Here is a 15,824-nt window from a genome sequence, read left to right as displayed (position 1 = left end):
TTGTCCTCTCCCTCGTAGAGCAATTGAATGGCTTTTCACCCGAGTGTTTTCTGGTGAGTGTGAAGATTTTGTTTCAGTGCAAATGCCTTCCCACAGAGCAATTGAATGGCTTCTCACCCGTGTGTTTTCTGGTGAGTGTGAAGATTTAAGTGAAAATGCCTTCCCACAAAGAGCATTTGAATGGCTTCTCACCCGTGTGTTTTCTGGTGATAGTGAAGATGTGATGTCCGTGCAAATGCTTTCCAAAACAACAATTGAATGGCTTCTCGCCCGCGTGTGTTTTATGGTATCTGTTAAGAGTTGATTTCTCTACAAATGCCTTCCCACACACCGAGCTATTGAATGGCTTCTCGCCCGTGTGTGCGTGGCACTGTGGAGAGTTCATCTGCTCCATGTGACTGATTCATCAGAGCAGAGTAACAGTCGCGGGTATTATTGAGAGTTAAAGGCACCCTCTAAGCTGCGTGGATGTCTGGCTCAAATCGCCAGAGCAAACTCTCACTACCGTCTAACCGAGACTCAGTAACGTCTCGTAAGTCGGACTACACACGCGATTACCAGTTTATCCACTAACAAAGACACTTGTTGATGTACAGCGTATCAATGTCCCTGTAACCCGTCTGAAGAGATCGCTATTTTAAGCCCCTTATAACTCCCCTCTAGCATACAAATCCTTTCTTCTCGTCTTGGCCTATCATGGACTTTGCATTCAATTGTTAATTTTTTTACATTAACAATCCGCATATATAGCAACATAGCTTAGCTAATCTTGCCATTATAATTAAAAATTAATACCTATGCATATCTCACTGCATAATTGTACTCTTCAGTTTAAATAAAGATTTACATCTCCATGCATAATTTCGTACTTCGTGTTAATTCGCTAATATTCACCCGACAATGTCCTCTAAACTGATGCAAGTTTACAGGATTTAACATCGACATACAGTCTGAAGTATCAAAATGGTGATGTCCAGTTGGATTTGGAATAAGAGGTGCAAATGTATACTGTACTGACTTTATTTCATAAAAAAATATTTAAGGACACTCGTGTTGAGCAGGATGTTTCTAGAAAACGAGGATGTTATGTTGTAATTTCCGTCATAAACTTTGAATAATCATCTGAATGGTTTAGCTTGTAAGCGTATTTTATAATAACGTTACGCAAAAAAACAATCGTCATCTTCTAGTCTGTAACATATGACCTTCGGTGTGTATATACACCAGTGTGTATGTGTTCAATATTTTGCACGTGTTTAAGATTTGTGACGAGTTTTTTGGTAATTCCATTGACTATTGAGGGGTTACCAGCCCCTCGCACCTGTCCAAAGACCTCGTGGGCCACTGTGGTGGCTACGAGCCTTCCCTCCGGGACATTGCTCACATCCACCACAGCGTTACCGTCCGGCACCGTCAATGAAGGAAGGGGGTTGGTTTTGCAAAACTTTACTCGTGGCAGGGGAATGGCAAAAAATAGGGAGTGCCTCCTTCTAATAAACAAAAAACGAATTAAGTGGGCGTGGGAGCGTGGCGTAAGGTGTGGAAAGCTGTAAGTCACAGGTATCATTCGAATTGGGTCAATGACACCAGCACACAAATGGTGGGGTCGTTTGGAATGATGTTGCATTAATGAAATATGAATTTCTCGACGTTGTATTTCATGATCTTTAAATTAAATTTTTGTTTTTAGAATTTTTCAATCTGCATATCTAGCAACAGAGCTTCGCTAATCTTGCCATTGAGCTTAAGCCTGAATGCGTATATTCATCTCACCGCATAATTAGCATTCATTTGCTAATATTCACCCTGCAATATGCTGCAAAATGCTGCCAGTTCAAATGCGTTACCAGCGAAATGCAGACTGAAGGTGCAAGTTTATACCGTGCTGACTTTGTTTTATAAATATATTGAAGTACTTGTGTTGATATGAGCGCGTCAGAACAATCAAGGTGATTTGTTTAATTTAATCCACGCAAATTATTACGATTGCTGTAATACACTTTTAATGATAATCGACATGGTATTGCCTGTAAGCGTGTGTGTATTTACACTGCTGTGTAAGTACACTTGACTTTGACTCGTGTGTGTACGTGTTTGTTGTAAGCATTGTACAGTTAACGGACGCTCAGATAACTTAAAAAAATCCGATTTTTATTAATCTGCAAAAAAATATTGACGTTAATATTGCTGTGCATGCACACTCGCGTGTGTGTAGAGGTAGTGTAGTGGTTAGCGCACAGCTCAATTCTCGCTCACGTTAAATTCATGCTCACGGCCAACACCAGCGACGATTATCTGAACAGTATATAATTTAATGTTGGGTTTGTCGATGGCAGCATATAGAACGGGGTAGACCCATGTGATGTAAGGGAAAAAAGTTTATCTGGAAGCTTATTATATTTTTTTGCGACAGAGAATTGTAATGTATTACTTACTGTTAGTAGCTCACCTTATTGGAGAGTATATTTAGTATACTGATGATACTATGTAGTTTATACTTTAGTTTTTTACGTGGCTGTTTAGTTACTGCAGCTACATACTATTAACATTCCTTCCCTTTATTAATGCTACCCCTATCCCCTCCCTTTGATGCTGCTAATCCTGCATAAATGCACGGGCATAATATGACTTTGAAACCCCCCGCCCACCACCTACGCATTTCACAAGTAGTACTAATTCAATGAAATGACCATAAAAAAACACGACCAAAATATAAACACATACACACGAGTTTAACACGTAGGATTTCGGGACCAATATCACCCATAATAGAGGTTGTTAGGTTATTTCGCGGAAGTATATAAATGCGTATTAAAAAAAAAAACATTAAATATATGCATGCCGACTAAGGGCAGCGTTCTTCAATAGAGATTACCGTTGGTAGGGCTATTTTAATAAACACAATAGACAGGAAGGACACGTTCAAAGGGCTCGCATAATGCACACGCGTAATGTACATTGCCTCAGTAATCACACGCTCCACCCCCCCCCCCCCCACATTGTTCAAGAGCGCAGCTGCGTGGTCAACACACCTATGCTTCTATGTAAGGAACGAAACAGTGAGACTTCACCCATCTGGCTGTCGACTGATGAAGCTAGTTTTAATTACAGGCGAAACGTCGTACTCAGATTGTAAATGTTGTGGCTTGGCTCTTCAACACACCGGTGTACTGTACTAGTGACAAATTTGCATGTTCTGTTTACGTGACAACTGTGGTGCCACAGCGACGGGGCCGCTCTGCCGAGCCAGGGAGCCGCCCGGCTTCCCCCACCGCACTGCCCCCCATCACCCCCCCCCACATAAGCACACACCCGCACGCATCCCCCCCCCCCATAGAGCTGGAAGGGAAGGTTACCTGATCGACCGGTTTTTATCCGAGAAACCCTTATCGGGATTAATTCTCACGGTTTCCGGCGATCAGGGAATTGGATGACCTCCCCCGTGCTACGTGGCACCGCGGCGCTGCGGCCGGCCTTAATATGGTGTGGTCGCGGCGTGGGGCATTCGGCCACCGCGGTTGAGGCGCATTTCCCCCCACACACGCGAGTATCGACGGGGCAGGCAGAGGGAATAAGCATTGTGATGGAGGAGCATCATTAGAAAACACGCAGCGCATCTGAACTGCATAATCAGGCACCCCAGGCAGCGGAGGGACGGCGTAATTACGCTCGGGCACGCAGGCACCATTATTAGGGGAGTTAAAGGAGAAGGCTATTAGTATGAATAACCTGGAGAGCGGGGTCACGCGGGCAGCCGTGCACAAATTCCCATGGCGCACCTTTGTAATGGACGCCGCCGCATGAACCTCGATGATGGGGGCCTGCGTGAGAAAGGGATTAATTAGGATTTACGCGCTCAATGATTAGCAGATCAAAAGCGCCCGGAACCGCCGTGCGCGGGCTCGAGGTGCACGAGCCCATGGTTCAGCGCAGCATCCCTTTGAGGTAGGGGGAATAAATAGGGGGGGGGCACAAGGGGGAAGGGGCTCTCTTCTCTCCAGGCCAGCGGACCAGCAGCAGCTCCAGCCAGCGACCGGGACGTCCGTGCGACGTATCGAGGTACGCTGTTAGCGCAGAGAGCAGCGAACCTCCGCGGGCGCCAAACCGTGAGTAAGAAGGTGAATTAGAATCATAGCAGATAAATCGGGACTAGGTATAGAGGTATCAGCGTAGGCCAGCCTCGTCGACTCACTGATTTAACATCAAATTACCAGGTAGCAGATAATAAATCATTAATAGCGAAGCGTGGTCTCGCGTGATCTTGTCGTGCAGCGTGAGCGTGTGGGGGCGCGGGTGCACACAGTGGTTCGCCACGTGAGTGAGCGCTGCGCGGAGCTGAGCGCGTGGGGAAGCGTGTGTACGCAGTGGTTCTGTAGCGCTGCGGCTCGCCTCGGGGGAGCGCTGCGCAGAGCGGTGCGCGTGTGGGTGCGCGTGTGTTCACTACGTATATGATACAGGTGCGCGATCACAACGTGAGTGCTCCGTGGTGAGTGGGTGCCGCGGGGAGCTGTGTGCGTGAGTGCGCGTACGTTCGCTACGTGTATGATACAGGTGTGCGATCACAACGTGAGTGCTCCGTGGTGAGTGGGTGCCGCGGGGAGCTGTAGACGGACGCACGCTCGCAGCGTGCGAGAGCTGTACGTAGCGGCGTAAAGAGGGGGAGTATGGCGTTTGATTGATGATGCCGTGCGCATGTATGCTTGCAGCGTGGGAGCGCTGCGTGAAGCCGTATGGGTAGGGGCGTCGCGTTCGAAGGCCGGCGAAACCCTAGCGGGTATTAGGGAGGTGGGGTAACATAAACGGAATAGGGGATGATGTCGGGAGAGACCCCGGGGGCCAATGGCCCCCACAAATTGGTGTCAGAAGTGGGATGGACCCCCGCGTTACCTCACGCTAAAATAAGACTAATATTTACCGGCCGGGGGGCCCCTTCGTGGAAGGCATTCGCCCGCAATCTCTTAGGGGCCAAGGAAATTAATGGATGGATGGACGCGCAGGCAGTACGTCAACTTATTATGAATCTTGATGGGCGGGCAGCCGATTTTGTAGAAGCGTTACCCGCGAGCGCACAGACACAGCTAGAGGAGCTGATGCGCCGACTCGATCAGCGTTTTGGCACGCGTGACGAGGAGGAAGCAAAATCGGCCTTAGAGGCGCGCCGTCGCCAACCTGGCGAAGATCTACGTGATTATGCCGAGGATGTGCGCGAGTTAACAAAGATCGCACGCCCGGGGTACGCAACTGATGTTATTGAGGAACTGGCCGCCGAGAAAATCCAGCGGTACCTGTCTCGCACGGCGTGGTGGCAGCCAGACATGAGCTGCCCACGTCTTCCCTTTAACGCCCTTGTCGAGCGCGCACGTAAGTGTGAAAGAATTCACAGCGAACGCGCGCAGCTCCGGGGGCTGGGACGAGAGCGCGCCATTGCGAGCCTGCTCTCGGAAGACGAGGAGGAGGAAGAGGAGCTCGCGAGGACGGTAAGGGGCCGGGAAAGAGAGCCTCCAGTGTCCCACGAGACAACCCCGGCATGGGTTGCCGGTATACAAACGGGTATAAAGGATGTCTCCGGCCAGGTAACCCAGATAGACAACAAGGTAAACCAAGCACGCGAGGAAGCGAATAAAAATGTGAAGACCATCCAGTCTGAGATGGGTGAACTACACTCCACAGTAGGGGGGCTGGCCGGGAAGGTATCTCAATTAGAGTCCGAGTTGGAACAACTGCGTACAGGGAGAGGGAGCGGGCAGGGGGCCCACTACGGAGCCGCCACCCCTCCCAGGACGTGTTATGTGTGCGACCGTCGAGGGCATCTCATGAGGGACTGCCCTCAGCTCGCCCGTGCGAGGCCGATGCATAGGTCAAACACTAAGGGCCCCCTAGAGAGGGGATCACCGGGGGGTGAAATCGACGTCGCCCCGACACAAACAATCTGTAGTGATAATGGCGAGCGAGTGATCTCCACACAGGTTCCAGCAACAACGCCCACGGAAACGATGACTCCTGGCGACTGGCTACGGGAGCTGGTGGCGGGGATCACGGGGGCCACGTCGCTGGTGGAAGGGGAGGTAAACTGAGTGCGTACCCGAATCCTGCTGGACACGGGGGCGGTGGCCTCGCTCGTGAGCGCAGCGCACTGCAGCGCGATCGGGGTCGACGTGCGTCACCTGCAGGCACCGGACCGCGCGCTGCACACGGCGAGCGGAGCCGGAATGGGGCTGCTGGGGAGAGCCACCCTAGAGGTCCGCATAGGCAGTCAGGTGTGCACCCAGGAGTTCTACGTGTCGAGTGCGTTGTGTCACGAGTGTATCGCAGGTACCGACCTCTTAGAACGGCTGGGACTCAACGTGCAACCCCGCCAGCGATGCGCCACCATGGAGAGCAACGGCGAGCGGATACCGTTCTTGGGACGAGAACCGACGCGCCCCCGCTTCGCACCTGTGGCCGCTATCCTGGCGACGGCAGTCACCATCGGCCCGCTCACCGAGATGCTGGTGCCGGTGGCAACATCCCCCACCGACCCCGCGCTCCGACCATCAGGAGAGGTAATGCTAACTCCTCACCCGGAGTTGGCAAAACGGTATGGGATAGTGGGATCCGCCACGTTGGTAAACGCAGATGGGGACCGATGTTTATGCGGATGTTTAACCCCCACAATACCCCAGCGATACTGCGACGGCACACCCCGATAGCCACCGTACACCCCCTGCACGCACGCCACTCTAACGACTCGGTGTTCGCACTCTGGGCTGAGGACCCCGGGCGTCCTGAGGGTGACCAGGACCTGGCCTGGCGAGTCGGCCCGACTCCCCGAGCCGAGGTCGTTCCCCTGCTCGACGCGTTACATGTACCATGGGCGGATTTACCTAAGGGAGAGGCCGATCGGCTGCGCGAGTTACTGCGGGAGTATGCCGACGTATTCAGTGAACACGACTCGGACGTGGGTAGGACCGATCTTGTTAAGCACCAAATTGACACCGGTGCAGCCCGACCCATCAAACTCCCTGCGTACCGAGTGGGCGCACCCGAACGCGCCCAAATCAAAGAGGCAGTTGGGGACATGCTTCGCGATAACATAATTCAGCCCTCGGCGAGCCCCTGGTCAGCCCCAGTGGTACTAGTAACGAAAAAGGATGGGTCAACCCGGTTCTGCGTCGATTACCGTAAACTAAATGCAGTCACGCTCGGCGATGCCTTCCCCATACCCCGCATCAACAACACCTTCGACAGTCTCGCAGGAGCGCGGTATTTTTCCACCCTCGATCTGGCGTCCGGTTACTGGCAGGTGGAGATGACGGAGGAGGATCGGCCAAAAACAGCATTCACCACCCCGATGGGCCTGTTTGAGTTTCGAGTGTTGCCGTTCGGACTCACTAACGCGCCCGCGACGTTCCAGCGGTTGATGGAGTTGGTGATGCGGGGCTTGCAGTGGGAACAGTGCCTGATTTGCTTGGACGATGTGATAGTGTTCAGTAGATCTTTATCTGAGCATTGGTCCAGGCTTCGAGAGGTGTTCCAGCGACTGCGAGCGGCTCATCTCAAGCTCAAGCCGCGTAAGTGTTACATTGCGCAGCGCGAGGTGGGGTACCTCGGACACCGAGTCAGCGAGGCAGGGGTGAGCACCGATCCCGAGAAGGTGCGTGCCGTAGTGGATTGGCCGCGGCCGAGGAACCTGACGGAGATCAGGTCATTCTTGGGACTCGCCACTTATTACCGTCGATTTGTAAAGGGATTCTGTGAGATTGCACGCCCCCTCACCCAACTCACCTCCCCTAAGAACCCCTATCAGTGGTCGGAGGCCTGTCAGACGGCTTTCACCACACTCAAAGACCACCTCACCCACACCCCCACCTTGGCTTTCCCAGATTTCACCGCCTGCAGCAGTGGGCTGGGCGCGGTGCTGTCGCAAGTGCAGGGTGGGACGGAGCGGGTCATCGCGTACGCCAGTCGGACCCTGAGCGGGGCCGAGCTGAACTATTGCGTAACCCGTCAGGAACTGTATGCCGTGATTTTCGAGTGTAAACAGTTGTCGTGTGCGCACCGATCATTATGCACTGCAGTTCCTCCTTACATTCAAGGAACCGCGGGGGCAGATGGCTCGATGGCTGGCGCAGCTGCAGGAGTACAACCTGCAGATCGAGTACCGAGCGGGGCGGACACACGCGAACGCGGACGCCTTGTCAAGATGGCCCGCGGTGCGCGCTGAGACGAGGGAGGGAGACGCCTGCCCGTGCTTCACGGGGGGACGCTGCCGCCAGGCAGCAGAACCCAAGGAGCGCGCGGAAACTAAACTCCCCCCCCGAAAGAGAGTGCGGTGTGCGCCGCAGGAACCCCTGCAGAAGGAGCCCAGGGACAGACGGATCATCCCACCCCAACCGGGCGGATCCAAGAGGATGTCGGCTGCGCCTTCCCGGGCTTGGACGACGAGCAGCTGCGACAAACCCAGCAGCGGGATCCGGATCTGGCGGCGGTGGAGGCGGCACTGCGAGAGAATAAGGATGCACTACCAGGGCCCTGGAGCGGTTTGTATGCCCGGTTGTGTGTAGAAAACGGGGTGGTGAGGGAACTGGCCGACGCTGGGCAGCCGGGGTGCATCTGCGTTCCCGCCCATGTGCGACCCCAACTACTACGACTGGTACACGACCACCCGCTCGGGGGCCATGATGGGGAACGGCGCACCCGGGAGACTCTGCGTCGCCAGTATCTCTGGCCTAAATTGGCGCAAGATGTGGCCGCCTGGGTGCAGGGCTGCCGGGCCTGTCAGCAGTGTGGGCAAAAGCCGGCGAGGTACCAGGTACTCCTGAGGCCGTTCCGAGTCAGTCGGACGAATCAGTTGGTCGGAATCGACCTGCAGGGGCCCTTTCCACGATCCCACCGGGGCAACCGATATATTCTCGTAGCGGTGGAGTACTTCACCCGCTACCCCGTGGCGGTGGTTATCCCGGATAAAACAGCCCTCGTAGTGGCCCGGGCCTTCGTGGAAAACTACGTACTTAAGTGCGGGATCCCCGAACGAGTCATTACCGACCAGGGTAGTGAATTCGAGGCCGAACTATTCCAGGCGCTGTGCCGAGAGTTCGGGATCCAGAAGGACCGAACCACGGCGTATCACCCCCAGGCGAACGGGATGGTAGAGAGGATGAACCAGACTCTGGCCGGGAAGCTTAAACGCATGGCGGCCGCGAATCAACAGGACTGGGACGAACACCTCCCCTATGCCCTGTTCGCCTACACCACCGCCGTTCACACATCTACAGGACAGACCCCGTTCCTAATGATGTTTGGTCGCGAGTCTCGCCTGCCCGCAGATCTGCTGTTCGGTGTCCCTCCGCCGCAACGGGAGGAAGGGAGCCACCCCGTGGAGCACTTGCTGGAGACCCTGCGAGGGGCCAGGGGCCGAGCCTACCCGCACGGAGAGGCCGCGCACCAGCGGCAAGAGCAGGGCGCCCGACCCCGTATGGAGCCCCCCTTCTACACTGCGGGCTCCGAGGTGTGGCTGTACACTCCCCGCGTCGGTGCCGGACAGGTGGGGAAGCTGACCACCTACTGGCGAGGACCCTGGATTGTGAGACGGCAGATCTCACCATGGACGGTGCTGATTCAGGGAGGAGAGAGGGGCCGGGAGATGGTGGTCAACATCCGCCGACTGAAGCCGTGGCGAGCAGCCCCCGAGGGGGGGAGCCCCGCCGTCCAAGTACCCCGAAACCCCGGGGCCGGGGGCGACGAGGACGGCGACCCTTAAACCCCACCACCTCTGAGTTTGTTCCCCAGCCCGCAGGTGCCAGGGGCCAAGGGGAGCCGTTGGAATGGAGGAGGAGACCACCGCCGGAGCCCCAGGAGACGGAGCCGCCACCCCCGAGGCCAGCTACAAGGGCCGGGCGAATCCCGCGGACCCCGCGGCGAGACCTCGTGGGGGCAACCCAGGCGAGGTGCTCCAGTCAACCCGGGACGGGGACTGGCACCCCGGGGGGCTATGTGGTGCCACAGCGACGGGGCCGCTCTGCCGAGCCAGGGAGCCGCCCGGCTTCCCCCACCGCACTGCCCCCCATCACCCCCCCCACATAAGCACACACCCGCACGCATTCCCCCCCCCCCCCATAGAGCTGGAAGGGAAGGTTACCTGATCGACCGGTTTTTATCCGAGAAACCCTTATCGGGATTAATTCTCACGGTTTCCGGCGATCAGGGAATTGGATGACCTCCCCCGTGCTACGTGGCACCGCGGCGCTGCGGCCGGCCTTAATATGGTGTGGTCGCGGCGTGGGGCATTCGGCCACCGCGGTTGAGGCGCATTTCCCCCCACACACGCGAGTATCGACGGGGCAGGCAGAGGGAATAAGCATTGTGATGGAGGAGCATCATTAGAAAACACGCAGCGCATCTGAACTGCATAATCAGGCACCCCCGCACAGGTGCGCGATCACAACGTGAGTGCTCCGTGGTGAGTGGGTGCCGCGGGGAGCTGTGTGCGTGAGTGCGCGTACGTTCGCTACGTGTATGATATAGGTGTGCGATCACAACGTGAGTGCTCCGTGGTGAGCGGGTGCTGCGGGGAGCTGTAGACGAACGCACGCTCGCAGCGTGCGAGAGCTGTACGTAGCGGCGTAAAGAGGGGGAGTATGGCGTTTGATTGATGATGCCGTGCGCACGTATGCTTGCATCGTGGGAGCGCTGCGTGAAGCCGTATGGGTAGGGGCGTCGCGTTCGAAGGCCGGCGAAACCCTAGCGGGTATTAGGGAGGTGGGGTAACATAAACGGAATAGGGATGATGGCGGGAGAGACCACGGGGGCCAACGGCCCCTACACTAGTAGGCTTTGTCGGGTGGTGGCGGGTTTCAACGATACATTTATATATTTAAGCGATCTAACCCAAAAAACTTTTACTATGGACATTATAATAAACCAAGCTTACAAGCTAAACCATTCAGAAATTATTATATAAAACACTCGTTTTATATAAACTTGCACATCTTATATTCTTAGGTTTTTTCGGTAAAGTCACGTAGGTAAAACATTAAAATTAATGAAAGTAAAATAAAATAAAAATCACGACGTTTCGGAGGCAACACAAGTCTCCGTCATCAGGTGGGACCGTCACAGCCAGATTTGCTGCATCAAGTGAGGCAATGATTCAAGATGTAATCCCTTAAGAGCAAGTTGCTCTTAAGAGCAAATAAAAATCACGACGTTTCGGAGGCAAGTTGCTCTTAAGGGATTACATCTTGAATCATTGCCTCACTTGATGCAGCAAATCTGGCTGTGACGGTCCCACCTGATGACGGAGACTTGTGTTGCCTCCGAAACGTCGTGATTTTTTTTTTTTTTTTATTTTATTTTACTTTCATTAATTTTAATGTTTTACCTACGTGACTTTACCGAAAAAACCTAAGAATATGAATCATTGCAGTCACAAAAGCTTCAAATCTAGAATTAATTGCACATCTTATTCCAAATCAAGCTGGAGATCACCACTTTTGATATTTCAGGCTGTATGTCGCTTTATAATCCTCTAAACCTGCAGAAGTTTAGAGGACATTGTCGGGTGAATATTAGCAAATTCACAGGAAGCACGGACTTATGCATGGAGATGTACATCTTTATTCAAACGGAAGCGTACAAATATGCAGTGGGATGTACATACACATTAAGGTTTAAGTACAATGGCCAGATTAGATAAGCTATGTTGATTGATATGCGGATTGTAAATGTAAAAAAAATTACAATTGAACGCAAAGTCCATGATAGGCCAAGTCGTGAACAAAGGATTTCTGCTTGCTAACAGAACTTGCCCCAAAAGTCTCATGAAGGCTATACGTTTTTTTTTGGTCTTTGTGTGTGTATCGACATGCTTCTGGGAGAGTGTCTGTGTGAGAGACACTGATCTATCAGCGCTGACATCCTGTATGCTCCCCCCAGATTTGACGATCTCACGTGGTTCGTAATGACTTTGTCGGACACTTGGACAATTCCATGCAATGTGTGTGTTTTATAATTGTATGTGGATAGTAACGATAGTGGATGTACATTCACTCTGAATCTTTACTTTGTCGTTAAAAAGGACGGGGTACACATTATTATTAAACTTGACATCTACCCTACCTCCATGCCGAAAAGCCACTGTAGTGATAATAAAACTGCAACGTATTTGATTCATAAACCCGCATGTTCGATGTTTTCACAAATTTTAACCCGGGTTGGGATGTCCCCATCCTGCCATGGAACCAATTATTAATTCGTGTCTCTGAAGCTGATATCACAGAGCTAATTCTGAGGGCACTTCAAGTGCCCTCTGGTCCGCATAGTAAAAAGCAGGACCCTCCCACCTGTTCTTTAAGTAGGAGTAACGTTTGTCGAAACATGTTCTTCTTATATATGGAATTTATCCAAATTAAGTGCAGGACCACATTACAGCCATGTGATGGGTTATCTTGTGCAGTTGTAGTGACTAACTCGGAGACGATAAGACTTGGAGGTACTTATTTATTAACGAGCACCATCGGGATTAACACGCTCAATATTCCGTCCATCTATTATCGGCGACGCTTGTCAGCCAGGACAGGCGGTAGGCTGCCTGACTAGTGGCGCTTCGAGATGGTGGAGACGGAGATGACGAGAAGAATGGCGACGATGGACTACAGCAGCACAACGGGGTTCACATTCCAATCACAGCCCCAAGGTGCCCCACAGGGGCCCCTCTTACTCTGTCAGCGTGGACTCGCTCTGCCCCGGCCACGCCCCCTTTCTGGAACCTACGAGCGGGTTCTGGTGGGCTCCTCTGTGACCTTTCCCCTAGATCCTCGTGCATATCCTGGCTTGCTAACGACAGGACTGCCGTACGCCACAGATCTTCTTTTCTGCCAGCAGAAAATGCTTTGCCACTACACAGACAATGCCGACTGGGCTGAGATCCTTAACTTGCTAGACTAGAGAACCCGCTTTGATCACTGGCGGATGCCAGGTTTCAAACCCTGGTTATCCAGCAGCAGCCTGTATCGTGAGCAGCAGCATTCTTTGAATATTGTCAAAACAATTTAGATTTTTGAGTGGTGGCATAATTCTGCAATTGCTTTTTAATACCTCTGGTGGCAGGAAGAATTTCTACAAGACCAAATTCTAGAGAGTTCCTTTAGACGATATTTTGGTCTACTCTTCCACGTTGGGCAGGTGTTTTAGAAGAGGAAGGAGTACCCAAACTTTAACCCACCACACGCACCTTGCTGCTCGATTGTGGCATACCCATTTCTACTGTTAGGTGGACAGAGGCAGGGGGGTTTAAGAAACTCAACTATTTGTTTCAACTGCTGTGGCAGAAGAGGGGCCGAGGTGCAGTGGAGCAGTAGGGCAGTGGAGCATTGGACCTGAGGAGCAGTGGGACAGTGAAGCAGAGGGGCAGTGCGGCAAAGGGGCAGAGGGAAAGAGGTCATTGGGGCAGTGGAGTAGAGTGGCAGTGTTGTGCAGGAGGCGATTCACCTGAATATATTTTCCCACCACTATTTGTATTTGGTCTCCGGGAACCTGCTCGAAGGTTCCACGAGAGGGCGTGGCTGGAGGCGGGGCTTAGCCACACCTGGGGGAATATAATGGGGAGCGGACCCGAAGCTCGGGGCTCGTGTGGGGTCCTGGGACCTGGCTGTGTCGCTGTTCACCGAAAACTCTCTCCGTCGTCTGGCCACGTGGAAGATCTCCTGAATGGTTACATCGCCGTCATCATCATGCCGCCAGCCAGCGGCGAGACGAGTGAGGGCGAGGGGACCACGCTGAGTGATCGGCTCTGCGTGCAGCCACTAGAGATGTTATGCCCGAGAGTTCTATTCAGTGAGAGGAAGAACCAGTGTTGGCCTGTATTGTGCCCACTGTGAGAAATAAAGAAGAAGTACCCTCTATGTGACGTTTCGTGGAAGTCGCTCATTACACTTGTACTGCCACACACACAGCTGGGACACCTCACATCCGAGCCAAGGCACATTTACCCAACACAGACAGCACTTGCAAGCAATTCAACGTTATGTTGTGTCATCATGGGTTTATTTCACAAAGTTTTTATAGTACCAGCAACAACAATGGTATTGAATCTTATTCTTTACATGAGTGGCCCTGGGGCTTGCCACGTGGCAGGTTTCATCAATTGTCTGTACCAGACCCCTCTAGCTCTCTCATCCTGGGTCAGCTGCCCCTTCCATCTCCTGGCAACCATGGCAAGGTCACCCCATGAGGACTGCCTGGATGAAAACCAGCTATGTTTTTTGGCTAGTCCCGTGTGTGTTTGTTGTGTGAGGTGTCTTGATAGCAGTCGTTCTCCACTGTAGTCCTGGCATCTGCTGCTCAGATTCCTTTCACAGCTGTGGTCCCAGTGGCACCGTCTCTCCGGGGAACCATGTGGTGTGTGTGTGACGTGTATCACGGGGTGTGTGGGTGGGTGGCATGTATCACGGGATGGGTGGGAAGTCTGGTAATAGTGGTCATGATTGGCAGCGATCCACGACCACAACAACCACCCCTACTGTGTGGTGGACATGCCACCACAAAGCAGCACGCGGCGGAGGAGGGAGGTGATTGCTCTCGCCACGCGAGCAAGGCCCCCTCGCTTCCTCTTCTTTCCCTGCATCACCACCTCCACCACCTGCACCTCCTCCACCTCCTCCTTTGTCTCGTCCTCCATCTTCTCTTCATCCTCCACCACCATCTTCTCTCCATTCTCTGTCTTCTCCATTCTCTCCTCTTGTTCCTCCTGAACCTCCTCCACCACCTCCACCTTCTCCTCTTCCTGTTCCACCTCTGTCTTCTTCTCTATCTTCTCTGCTTGGAAGTACTCTTCTCCAAAGCTTGGAGCAATCAGGCCCTGCACAGGAGTGTCAGAGGTGGATGCGGTGGCGGTGGTGGTGGCAGCAGTGGTGGTGGTTGCGGCGGTGGTGATGGCGGTGGATGCGGTGGCGGCGGCAGTGCTGGCGGTTACTCCGGCGGTGGCGGCCGTGGTGGCGTTGGCGGTGGGGGCAGCGGCAGTGGTGGCGGCGGTGGTGGTGGTGACGGCGAAGGTGGTGGCGGTGATGGCGGTGGATGTGGTGGCGGCGGCAGTGGTGGCGGTTACTGCGGTGGTGGCGGCGGTGGCGGTGGTAGTGGTGGCGGTGGCGGCCATGGTGGCGGTGCTGGCGGTGGTGATGGCGGTGGTGGTGGCGGCAGTGGTGGCAGTGGCGACGGTGGCAGAGGTGGTGGCGGCGGAATTGGTGGCGGTGGTGGCGGTGGCGGTGGATGCGGTGGCGGCGGTGGTGGCGGTGGTGGTCACTGCGGTAGTGGCGGCGGTGGTGGTGGTGACGGCGGTAGTGGCCGTGGTGGTGGTGGCGGTGGTGGCGGTGGTGGCGGTGGTGACGGCGGTCGTGGTGGTGGTGGTGGTGACGGCGGTAGCGGCCGTGGTGGTGGTGGCGGTGGTGGTGGTGGTGGCAGTGACGGCGGTAGCGGCCGTGGCGGCGGTGGTGGCGTTGGCGGTGGTGGCGGTGGTGTTGGTGGTGGTGGTGGCGGCGGCGGCGGTGGCAGAAGTGGTGGCATTGGTGGCGGTGGCGGCGGTGGCGGCGATGGCGGTGGTTGTGGCAGGAGTGAGGGTGGAGGTGCCGGCGGTAGCGGTGGTGGTGATGGTAGCAATGCTGGCAAGGCGCTGCTCCTGCTCAAGGCGCTTCTCCTCCTCCTCTTCCTCCAGATTCTTCTCCTCAGGACACTTCATCTCGAGATGATGCTTCTCATCAATGAAGTACTTCACTTTAATGAGGCGCTTCTTGAGGAGATAGTCTCGGAAGTACTTTTCCTCTGTGCGGCACTTCGCCCTGGCAATGCGCTGC

This window comes from Lampetra planeri, chromosome 82, assembly GCF_965212315.1.
Source record: "Lampetra planeri chromosome 82, kcLamPlan1.2.h2, whole genome shotgun sequence".
NCBI lineage: Eukaryota > Metazoa > Chordata > Hyperoartia > Petromyzontiformes > Petromyzontidae > Lampetra > Lampetra planeri.
Note: the sequence above shows the minus strand (reverse complement) of the source record.